Source organism: Ursus maritimus, unplaced genomic scaffold, assembly GCF_017311325.1.
Source record: "Ursus maritimus isolate PB19 unplaced genomic scaffold, ASM1731132v1 scaffold_17, whole genome shotgun sequence".
NCBI classification, from domain to species: Eukaryota; Metazoa; Chordata; class Mammalia; order Carnivora; family Ursidae; genus Ursus; species Ursus maritimus.
Window position 1 is genome coordinate 34662539 of NW_024424119.1, and position 13363 is coordinate 34675901.

Genomic DNA, 13363 nt, shown 5'->3' on the forward strand with positions numbered 1-13363 from the left:
AAAGGCCCAGGTCACTAGGGCAATTCTGTGGAAGTTGGTCCTAACCTACTGGGATGTTTCCTTGCCTCTAGGCCTTGCCTCCTGGTAGTCTCTGCTGGCTTTGATACTGGATTCATCTGAAACTTTGATGGCCACACTCGGCACTACCTCTACTTTATGTCTTGTCTCCCATTCAGTTAGCTTAGATTGTCATCCCATCCAGAATCTTACCAGTATTTTATCTCGGCTTTTCCATTTTTGGTTTTGCCTTCAATGTTGCCATACTGAGCCTAACTTAAAATGTCTAAAACCAAACATTGTAATTGTACCCCTGTTTCTCCTGGGCTGAGTTTAGGGAAGACCGCCATTAGCTCTGCAGTATAAGCTGGAGACCTGGGGGTCATCCCAGACTCTTCATGTCCCTGTCTTCCCTTTCTCCACTCAACCAGTCACTTAGAACTATCTCCTAAATGGCTCTTGAATTTATTCTTTGTTTTCTTAGCTACCCAGTTCCACTACTCTAGTATAGACTTTATGATTTCTCATTTTTGTTATTGCAAAGTTCCTCCCTCCGCCTTTTGATATAGTCTTGATATAATATATTTCAAACTCGAATGTGCTTGTGTATTATTACCTTTGCTTAAAATGTGTCGCTGGCTCTTCCACCATTAGCCATAGGATTACGTTGAAATGAGGGAAATGAGTTCATTCTTCACCTTTCCCTCTTCTCCTCTTGAACCTTGGCTTCACTATTCTCATGACTCTGATATCTTTGATCCTCTAATTTCTCATACTTGAAAAGCCCTATATCACATATTTTGCCTTGCTTATTTACTTATTCACTCAAGAAATCACCAGTTTCAACGTCTAATGTAAAGAGCTCTTCTGTTTAAAATAGGGTTTGCAAACACTGGACTCAGTAATCCCTAAAATGCTTTCTGGCTTGAAAATCCATGATTCTGTGAAATCTTGTATTTCACATTTAGAGTCACCTGCTTTCTCCAATCCTTATTCTTCTTCCTGGATGCCAGAACAATATCTGCTTTAGAAACTGTGTTGTGGGCTGACAGTGCCCTTTAAAAGAAGTCAGAAATTGAAGATCAAATCCATAGACATATTGCCGGCACTGTTTGTGGAAATGAGACTCAGAGCAGAAATGGTAGGGAAAAAAATGCCCCAATTCTAGTAGAAAGAGAGTGTAAGCTCAGAGATCTCATGGGACTTGACATTTCCATCGATCATGGCCAGCAAGCATGGAAGGGGAATGACTTGGTTTAATGCAAATCCTCTGGATCTAGTTAACCATTTGGAAATCATGAATAACAATCACCTTCTCCATTAAGACCCAATTCTTGTCACCAGCTATAATAAATACATATCATATTGCCCATGCATCAGTGTTACAGTGTTCTTCTGAAACAATCCCCTGAGATACACATCCATGTATGCGTGCACTTGCATGCATGCCCACGTGCACACACGAACTTATTTATATACCACTTGCCCTCTAAAACACAAAATAAGGCTGATTGATAAATAGACGAATAAGTGCTATTGCTCTCTGTCTCAATTTATAGCACTGTATCCAAACCATACCTTTGACCCTCCCATCAGTGTACAACCATCCCAGAGAGACTTTTGACAACTAGGTTCTTCAAATTTCTGTGTCTTCTTGTTTCATTACCATCTATGCTCCCCATGCCTTGCTGGGCTCCCAGATTTACCAGGCTTCTGCAGTTTCCTCTCCCAACACTAGCTCCACAGTCCCTCTTGTCTACTAATACAAAGTCTGGCTTCCCACTTTGTGGTCCTGGCACACTCACTTGGACTCAGTCTCCCTTTGATTCAGTTTGCTCCCAGATGTTCTAGGAAAGCCTTTTCTCCAGTTCCCATATCAAGTTCCCGGCCTGGGGAATCCACCCCCAGTAGTCACTGCTGGAATTGTCATGGTCTCGCTGGGTCAGATATTAAACTATTGTCTCTTGGCTCCAAACTCAGTCTTCTGCACTCGGATTTGTGAAGCAGGGACTGGGAGTCTGTACACCTCTTTTCTGCTTTGCCACCAGGCTCCATAATAGGTTTTGTCAATAGGGGGAGCCAGAGTCAGACTGCAAGACAGGAGTCTCTTCCCTGTGGGCTTTTGGTGGGTCACTACAGGCTTCCTTTACCTCTGCAGCAGCTGCTGAATCCAGTTTTAACACTTGTCGAACCAGTGGCATGACACCTTTTTCAGAGACACAAATGCAGCCAAGCAATGGCCACCCCTACCCTCAGAGATCTGAGGGTCTGTGGGACCCTACTGTGTTCATGGGACCCTCATCCATGCTTCGAAATTTTAATTTTCCCTTTTCTCCTTGTTCCTCCTGTCCTAGGGGTAGAATCTCTTCCTGCATTTGCTATCTCTGTGTATCACTGTGTGTCTTTTAGTGTATTTTTTTTGTCTTTTGAGATATCTAGTTAATTTATTTTAGTTGGATTACAATTTTTTATATTAAATTTTTCCTGTTAAAATAACTGGTGTATTTCTTTCTGTGAGATACCAGCTATGGAGGAGATGACTTACAAAGGAATTCTCTTAAAACTTCAACACTGTACCCATGATTATGCTGGTGTAAGACCCTCTCTCAAATGCTTAGGGAAGTTATAAACACTAATGCTAGATTCTAAAGGGTTGGGCTGGGCCACTTGCCTATCCCTCTGGCAGCTAAAGAAAGAATAGCATTTCCAATTTATTTTGGACCCCACTGGTTTGTGACAATGCCACCCTCATTTCAGGCATGGGTATCATTGGGGACTGGACTTGGCACGGGAACCATGGGCATATTACACCCTATATACTGTAGCCAGCTGATGGACAGTGGGTGTCTGGTATACAAGAGACTTTAAGCTATTTCCTTTTCTTTACCAACACCGACAGTACCTATCTGCAGTACAGAGAGAGCTCATGTTCATAGATACTTGCTTTTCCGCTATCTAGCGCGTGGTTAGTTTGTACTTTTACACTCACCTCAAAGTTAGGTGTGGTCATGGGATTTGCTTTGCTCTATTTGTGTCTTGCTATTAAAAATTATCTCTTGTACACAGCATATAGTTGAGTCTTGACTTTTTATACAATCTAACACTTTCTGACTTTTATTTGAGGGTTTAGTCCATTTACATTGTAATAATGTAAGTATTGGTATTTTCAATTAGATCTATCATGTTATGACTTGTTCCAACAATTTTTTTCTTTTTTCTATTCTACCTTTCTTGCCTTGTTCTGAGCTGATCAGACAGTTTTTAATATTCAATTTTACTTTAATAGCTTTTTAACCGTACCTCTTTTCATATCTTTAATTGACTGTTCGGCTTTTAAATGGTGATTACCAATGCACCTTTAACTGCACAGTGCTAACTTTTTACTGCTTCACATGGAGCACAGGAAACTTGCATTGATTTCATCATCCTTTGTGTTATAAACATACATAATATATATACATTTTTCAGTTCATATATACTATAAACACCACAGCAAAATATTGTGATTTTTTTTTGTTTAAACAGTCATATTTTTGAAGGAAAGGAAAACTCTCTCCCATATTTGTGCGATATTTATTATGTTTAGTGCTACTCAGTCTTTTTTATTTGTCTGAATTTCTGTCTGGTATTATTGCCCCCTAGCCAGAAAAGCTTCTTTTAGAATATTTGGCACACTAAAAATCCTGACTACAAATCCTCTCAGTTTTTGTTCATCTGAAAATATCTTCATTTTGCCTTTATATTTTTAGAATAATTTTATTGGGTATAGAATTCTGGATTGTGAGTCTTATCCTTTCATCATTTTAAAGATGTCATTCCATTGCCTTGTGACCTTCATGATTTTTGCTAAGAAGTCAGCAGTATTTTTACCGTTATGCTTCTGTACATAGTGTATGATTTTTCTCTGGCTGCTTTTAAGATTTTATTTATTTATTTATTTTTAAAGATTTTATTTATTTATTTGACAGAGATAGAGACAGCCAGCGAGAGAGGGAACACAAGCAGGGGGAGTGGGAGAGGAAGAAGCAGGCTCATAGCAGAGGAGCCCGATGTGGGGCTCGATCCCATAACGCCGGGATCACGCCCTGAGCCAAAGGCAGATGCTTAACCACTGTGCCACCCAGGCACCCTGAGATTTTATTTTTATCTTTGGATTCAAGCATTTTGATATGATATCATATGGTAATGATTACATTTATTCTGCTTGGGGTTCACTGGACTTTTTGCATCTGCACATTGAACTTACTCAAGTAATTTGGGAAATTTTTGACCCTTATATTTTTCTCTGCTCCGTTCTTTTTTACTTTCTTTTGGAACTCTAACTATAAATGTATTGGACTGCTTGATATTGTCTCACATATCATTAAAGTTTTAATTTTTATTCAAAAAATGTTCCTTATCCAATAGTTTGGATAAGTTGAGTTCATCTAATCTTGAGTTTACGGTTTCTTTCCTCTTACATTTTTAGGGTTCTGTTTCATGGTTTCAGTTCTGAAATTTGCTGTTTCTTTTTATTTTTTTAAGCTTTTATTTATTTTTTGAGAGAGAGAGCAGGAGGGAGAGAGAGCACGAATGGGGGGAGGGGTAGAGGGCTATGAGCAGGCTTCCCCCTGAGCAAGGAGCCCTATGCCAGACTTGATCCCAGGACGCTGGGATCATGACCTGAGCCAAAGGCAGATGCTTAACCAACTGAGCCGCCCAGGTGCCTTGCTGTTTCTTTTTTATCATTGCTGTTTGTTTGCTAATATTCCCCATTCTTCACTAACTATGACGTATTTTCTTGGAAGTTCTTGAACATAACATTTTTTTTTAAGTGTAGATAATACATTCTTTTTCTTTGAATGTCTAATAATTTTTTATTATATGTGTATGATGTTGAAGATACATTGTAGAGATTCTGGATTTTGTTGTTCTTTTTTTTTTAAAGAGTGTTGTTATTTGTTTAATGAACTTGGCTGAATTAACTCCAAACCGTTTCTTCCTTGAGAGGGAAATAGTTGAAATCTATGCCCAATTATTTCAGCTTTCAGCTTCTGTATTTTTTTGCTTGTTCATCAGTCAACCAACACTTTTAGCAGAATTTATTTGCAGATTTTTGCACTCCCTCCCTCCAGAGTTCCCTTCTTTTCAGGATCTCTTCTGTCCTCCCCTCCCCCCCGCCAACACACACACACACACACACACACACACACACACACACACACTTCAGGAGTTTTGCCAACTCATCAATTCATTCTCTAACACGTCAAGGTAACAAGACTAGTTTCCTACCACCCTGAGCTATAGGGATTGGGACATGCCCTCAGGTAAAAAATTGCTAACTCACAGATCTCAGCAGTATACTTCTGTCGTACAAGGATTGATCTCCCATCCAATTTCTGCCAGCTTGTGTTATTCTCCAATGCTCTTAAAAACTATTTTTTAATACATTTTATTGTTATTTGTAGAAGAGTTAGTCTGCCCAGACTAATTTGCCATTATTAGAAGCTGGAACTTTATTAAATTCACCTTGCCTTTTATAATGTTAACAACTTCTTTGAGAAGTCAGCTATAAATAAGTATTAAAACATTGTATTGTTCTTGGAGTTTATAAAGGATTTTTATATATATTTTCTTTTTTAAACCTAGACTCAATCTAGTTAGAAAGATATTTTCTATTTCCATTTTACAGATGAAGAAACAAATTCAGAGACATTATCTTATGCAAGTTCACACATCTAATAGAATTGTCTTTTGAAGTCAGTTTTGCTAATTCTAAGCCCTGTGCTTCTTTCACAACACCAAAGCTGTCTCTATAGGGAATCTCTGCCTTATAACTGAGGCTTGGATAGCTTTGATGACCTGCTTATAGGAAATTTGTGGCTGGATGTGGCTGAATGGAAACTGGGGAGGGAAAGTCTTCTCTAAGGACTGGGCATGCACCACTGAGCAAGTTCTGCCAATTCCCACGGATATTCAGCATATGGAATTCTCAGGACTGCATATTTGTTCCTTTGCCATGAACTAGTTCCCTAAAGGTTGATGGACCAATGCCTGATTAATGCAGTTTCCCCAAAGCATCACTCTAGGGGGCTTATCTGCAGATTTAGATTCAAAAAAGCCATGAAAGTGGGTTGGGTCTGGCATGAGATGAAGACCATTGAGGAAACTGTCCTAGCTACAGAGATTGGCTCTGGAAGTACAGCCAAGCAGGAAGGCACTGAGCCCAGAGAGTTTGGCAAGCTCATCATGTACCAGGCCTGGCTGAGCACAGGGTTGTGGGGTATGGGGGTGAGAGGCACCTAGAAGTCCCATGGTCATAATCTTGGGAAAGTGGGCTCTAACCCAGACCAGACCCCAGAAAGAGCAAGACCTTGCCATAAAGATCCCACTGAAGCTTTGGGAGGTCTGGGATGCCTGGCAGAGTCAGATGTGGGGCTTCCATTCAACTCCTTGCTCAATAACAAGCCCTATGCCAGGTATATGTTTTGTTTTGTTTTGTTTAAATTTGATTAAGCAGGAACTTACAACCACACCTGATAACCAGCCAACGCAGAGAAAAAGAGTTCTACGTGGGGAGTGCCCTTGGGAGTCCCCCTAAGGGTTCTGGGGAGCCAGGTTAGGGCTATTATTAGAGCTTCATCACAAATACATGAAAAGCCTGCCAAAGTTTCTATCCTAGGCTTTCAGGGATCATAGGTCACTAAAGCCCAGATTTATGTGTATTTTGGTTGATTCTCTTATTCTTTGGCCTCTCCGCTCATCCATGTCCCAAGAATTGATTTTCTGGCCCTTTTGGGTTATTGGCAGCTGGAGAAAGCATGGGCCACTATTCTGCTTGACAGGCACTGTCTGTGCAGATCTGGATCATAGCTCTCATAGGCTGCCAGTCTGACTTGGAGGGGGCTTGATGAATTTACCATCCAGAGAGTGCCCCTAGCGAGCCTGTTCCTGGAGACTGGGGTTTGCTCCAGAACAGCAATTCTGACAAATTGACAGGGCAATGGGAGATCATTAGACTGCCAAATACCTCTGCAGGCAGAGTGGGACACTAGACCCACTTACCACCTTTCCATAGAAGTCCTGGGTGTAACATTAATGTCCAGACTGACCCTCTGACACCAGGTTGCCACATCATTCTGTACAGATGGCCAGATCCAATGTTATCTGGGCATAAGAACTCCTATGAGTGGCTCATCATAGAATGTCTGTTTCCACAGAACTTTTCTGCATGCTCTCTGAATGGCCCAGAAAGCCTCATACCATAGATTTTGTGTGCTAAGCTCACTCTTGATTTCATTTTCTATTACTAGTAAAACTTTCATTTTCTCTTTGTCCCACTTTCTTCATCTGCTGATTTGAAATTCAATTTTATCTACTTTTATATTGAGTATATTTAGGTAATCCACCTGAAAGTCTTTTATTGAAAAAAGAAGTATAAATAAATAAACAGGCAAATAAACATAATCTCTGAGTGAGATAGGCTTGAGTTCCATACATTGGTGAGAATTTTTCTCCATAGCTCTAGGTAGCAGAGAAAACTACAAGTGAATTTTAAGCATAGGTGGATTTTCTTGAGTTCCTGTTGTGGCTTATTTTGGGGGATGATGCTTCATTTGGGGGGATGGGTATTCCAGTCATGTGCTGGGGCTTATTTGTTCTCATGAGAGAGAAGTTTGTTAAATTTTAAGGAACTTTTCAAGTTGGTTGATGACACTTTGGTAGCTTTAAGTGAGCCATGGTAGGAATATTTATACAACAGAAGTGCTGGAAGTTTATAAAATTAAAACTTTTTTTTTTCCTGAGAATTTGTTTACCAGCATACTTACTGGGTGTTGCCCTCTCCCCTCCCCCCAATTTGGACTTGAAGTAGTAAAATTGTCTTTTGAGACTTAAATTATAGATTCATATATTATGGATCAGAATATATATGGGTCAGTGGTACACTTCTGCTTTCAAGTGCCTCATGGAGAGAGATGTGGGGAATATAACCAGTCTTAGAGAAGTCCCAGTTTTCTGATGAGTGAGTGCCATGTATGATGCTGCTGAGCAGATGGTACTGAATGTTTTATTTACTGTTGAGGTGATCCTGCTGTTATTTCAGGGTGTGTGTACGACTGTGCGCGTGCATGGCAGTATGTATGTATGTATGTGCAGGAATAGAAGTAGTCTCTCTGCAGGGCTGTCCTGACTGTGGTCACCAAAAACCACATAAATCCTGAGCTTCTGAAGGTTCCTTTAGGTTCCTAGAGGGAGAATGACCTCATTTTCTCAGGATTACACTTGAGGAGAACCAGTTCTGGGATCTGCTCACCTAAGACTGTGCCCATTTTCTACTGAGGAATGATTGATACTTTTTCTGATGATAGAGATCCAAAGCAACACTGTGTTTGTTGGAACAGGGCATGGTCAGCCACGGAGCTATAGGTGAAGCAGTCACAGAGGTGGATGTGGGAAGTCCCTGTTCTAGTACTCCCCAGGGAGTGAACACTGGACTTGGAGACTTACTGTGCATTCCGGGAGGGCAGAGCTCTCTACCCTGTTGATATGAGTTTCCCACTAAGTTATCACTGGCAGATTGTCCAGGCTATCTCTAATGCGGTAGGGGATTCTATGGACTCTCAGAGCCTGATGCTATTCAACAATTACAACACATAAGCTCCTCTGATTCTGATGTTTCTGGATTGCCCTCTGATTGTGACTAGGCTTTCATGTAGGTCTTCTGTAGGGAGAAAATGTGTGGGTCCTGCTGGCAAGATTGTGTGGTCCACGCGACAGTTCTATTTCTCATCAGAATTTTTAAATGGATAATGTGATTTATCTTTCAAAATCTTACTAGTTTAGGTATGAGTGTACTTCCTAGAGTTTAAATCAACTTAGGGTCCCTGACAAGAGTGAATTTTTGGACCAGCTAGACCCCAGACAGACCCTGGAGTGTGGTGCAGCCTCTGGGACGCTGCTGCTCTATGAGACCACTCTGAGCTCATCCAAACTTGTCCTGGTTACAGCCAACTCTCAATGTGATTGTATCAGCTAGGGTCCAACAGGAAGGAAATCACCCCAAGCATTATAAACAGAAGGAAATTAATGTAGGGAACTGCTTACATAGGTAAAAGAAAAGCTGCAAAGCCAAAGTGAGGACAGCAAAGCAACCCACCTTCTAACAAAATAAGCTTTTCCCATCTGTAGACTGGAGTGTCAAGAGGACGGATGCAGTGCTGCCAGAGTGCAGGGGCTGGGGTTCACCAGGGGAAAGCTGGAGCTATGGAAGGGGCATCACTGATTCCAGAGATTTTTTTTCCCTTTAGCAGAAAGAGAGAAATGGGGAGAAATACCTTGGCTTGTCTATTCCTCCTGTTCTTTCATTTCCTGCCAATGCCTTCCATTGGCTAACTACAGATTACACAGGTGCTAGGGAAATGTAGGCTTCAAGGTCAGCCCCCTACCACATCCTGTAATAGGGAACAGAGCAGGTAAAGGCAAAGGGACAGATCCCACTGGCCACTTTGCTCCTCTCTCACCAGAGATTGCTGGGGAACGTATACATGCTAGATTAAATCAGTGTTACATTGAACAATCCCTGAGTTCCCGTTAGGGCTGTGGTTCTCAATTGGTGTTAAGGGAACTCCTGGTGAGGTAATAAGAGGTCTGGGTAGGAGTTAAGGATTACAGAACAAGAAGGCACTCTCCCTTAATTCTTAGGTCAACTGTTTGAGAGGTTTTGCATGGAAGACCTTGGCTTCTTTAGGAGCAACTGTGGAGAACATGACCTTATCTTTCCCCTTTCCCCTGAGCTAGTATCTTTATTTTGCTGTTTCTCAACAAGATTATTGTAGTTTTCCACTTCTAATGGAATTCTTACATTTAATTTTCAATTTAAAGTAACATTAATAGCTCCCCCCCCCCATTTTAACAACTTTAAATGGTCAAGGACCTGATTAGCATTTACTGTATGCATTTTTCTCTAACCCTCACAATACCATTATTGAGTAGACACTAATATCCCCATTTATAGATGATTTTATAAGCTTCAGAGAGGTGAAATAATGAGTTCAAAGTCACACAGTTATTATTATACATTTGTGTATTTGCACTCTGTCTTATTCTACAGCAGGATTTACAGGGGCTCACATGGCCAGCAAGAGATGGAATTGAAACTAAAACACAGGTCTGTGTTCTTATCAATAACTTGGGTTTCTTTTTGTGCTCTATGATATCAGAACACCAGGCTACATAAAACCCCAGAGATTGAAGATTCCTGCTTTGTCCTCCTTTGCCCACATGCTTGATTATTTATTGAATGTATTTGAGGCCTTTATTTCAGGGTAGAAGCACAGGTCCTACAGCCAAAGGCCTTGAAGAGATCAGATGATCTCTTGGAAACTAAATAATCGTCCTTTCTTCGGTTTGGACACTGAGACTTACAAGTTAAGGGACATATCCAAGACCACCTGTAATGCCATCATTGCAGGGAGATGTCTTCTAGTTGCAAGTTGAACAGGATTCTTGGTTTGTCTCTTTTCAAGCAAATGTACATTGTTTGGGGATCCAAATTTTCTCTGTTGGTATACTGGCTAATCTGGTTTTGACCCATGAAGAAAACATGGAAAACAAGATGGGAATTTTTTCATCTAAGGCACCCACATTGTAGTCCACCTGGAGTTAGGTGTTCCCGAAGTGGCATATAGCTCAGCTTATGTTTCCTGTGTTCTGCTGAGTGGGATTCCTTTGGGTGGGTGCGATGGGAACTTCTGATTTGCTCAGGACGAATCTAACAACTGAAGTCATAAGAGAAGACTCATTACCCTCCTCTCGGGTCCTTGGCTCTCCACTTGAACAGCTTCCTAGTCCTTACCAATCCTAAAAGGAGAATGCATTTATTTTATTTGGCAGCCCGAGTTTTTACAAGGATCTGTGAGGCTGTCCAACAGATGCCCCTGCTCCATGTCTCTGACCTCAGCTCCCACCATGCATACCTTTGTTTTGCTTCCCTCTACCCATACCCACCTCCTCACTTTATAGAAGATACAGACTTCTATTACTTGGTTTACTTTTAGATTGAATGTACTTCTATTTCTGTTCTCTGCCAGGATGGCTGTGCCCCCAATATTTCTTGGTTCTCTTTTTCCCTTTCAAGCCTGTGCTCAAACACCTTTTCAGAGAGGTCTTTCCCAAAGTACCAATGTCCACACCTGTCACTCTCTAGTCTTCTTTCCCCATTCCACTTTTCTTCAGAGATCTTATCACCTCCTAACATATTATATACTTATTTGTTTAGTGTTTCTCTGTACCCATTAGACCTTAAATCCTAAAGGGAGGATTACAGTATCTGCCATGTTCTTGCCCATATCCCCAACTCCTACATGTGTCGCTTATAGCAAACACTCAAAAATAATTTGTTTAATGAAAGGATAAGTGAATGAATGAATGACTCTTCTTATCTCACTCTACTGTTCTCCCTGAGGCCTTATCACTCTTGCCTAAATCATTCTAGTAACTTCCTAATATTCCTGACTTGCTCCCCTGATTTCTCCTTCACACAACTGCCACAATGATTATTCTTAAATGCAAATCTGATCATGTCTCTCTTCTTTAAAAACTTCAGTGGCTCCCTATTGCCCATCATAGCTAGATTCTTGCATGCCTGCCAAACCGCATCTCTTCCTTTGTGGGCTTTGTTATAAAAAATAAGATTAAATCATCATCCTTCTACTGTGTGATTTCTCCTGTATTAGTTTTCCATTTGCTGTTGTGACAAATCACTACCAACTTAATGGCTTAAAACAACATTTAGGGGCACCTGAGTGGCGCAGTTAGTTAAGCATCTGACTCTTGATCTCGGCTCAGGTCATGATGTCAGGGTTGTGAGAGAGAGCCCAGAGTGGGCTCTGTGCTCAGTGCAGAGTTTGCTTGAGATTCACTCCATCTCCCTCTTTCCCTCCCCTGCTCGTGCTCACTCCCTCTCACATAAATGAATAAAATCTTTAAATAACAACAACAACAACAACAACAACAAACATTTATTATCCATTGTTCTGGAGGTCCGGAGTCTGCCACAGATCTCCCTGGGCTATGATCAAAGTGTTATGTTAACAGGGTTATGTTCTTTCTGGAACTTCTGGAGGCTCTAGGAGAGAATCTGTTTCCTTGCCTTTTATAGCTTCTAGAGGCTACCCTCATTCACTGACTCATAGCTACTTCCTTTCATCTTCAAAGCCAGAAATGCAACATTTCTCTGACCTTGCTTCTGTAATCACCTCTTCTCTGATCCTCTCCTTGTGGCTCCCTCTTCTACCTTTAAGGACCCATACTGGACCCACACACATAACCCAAGATCATCTCTCTATTTTAATGTCACCTGATTAGCAACCTTAATTCCATCCTCAACTTTACTTCCCCATTGCCCTATAACCTAATATATTCACAGAATCTGGGGCATTAATAGGACATGGATATCTTTGGGTGTGGGCCTTATTCTGCCTAACACAGAAAATTTGCCAGGTTCCTTTCTCCTTTATCTTTATATGTCTATACCCGATCCATTTACTTCACCCATCCTTTAAAGCCCATCTCCCAGGTAAAAATAGTTCCTTTTACGCCCCACAACATATTTTTCCAATCTTCTCCTAAGTCAAGTAATACTTTTCATCTTGTATTATGTATATGTTTTATTATTCAAATCAGTTCTTGGATGGCAATAACTGGGCATAGTTCATCACTGTAAAGAGAAGACTGATGTACATGTAATGTTTAATAAGAATCTGTTGCTGAAGAATGAATTAGAGAAAGAGAAAAGAAAAAATAGAATTCAAGAAAGAAACAAGTGAGGGAAGAGAAAGGAAGAGAGGAAAGGAGGAATGGAGAATTATTGTAGATAATATACTTTCTTTGCAGACAGGAAAAGGAGATGGTGGCTAGATCTTCAGGCTACACTGTGTCTATTCTGTTATTCATGGGCAGTCAAATCTGCTTTGATTTAATCACTCATGTGCCTCTTTGTGTTCACCTCAGATGCTGTGGAGGTGATCTGAGCAAAGGCTTGGAATAACTGAGGCTTTCAGTTCACAAGCTCCTGCATACTATCTCATAAATTGTACCACCACCCAGAGATCCATCAACTAGAAATCCTAAGTCCTCAGAAGATCCAAACAAAAGGCTTTACCCAACAGATCCCTAAAGTTTCTAAGATCCAACTGTATTAAACATCCCTGAATTAAATTATGAGAAAATACAGGGAAAACAGATGACAAAAAGTTCAGGTTTGGTATGAGGTTCAAATTCAAATCTTCACCTAGTAGCTGTATGACTCTGGCTGAGTCATTTATTTCTGAATCTCAGATATTGCTTCTCTAACAGGGAGTTAATACCATTGATCTCACAGGGTTTT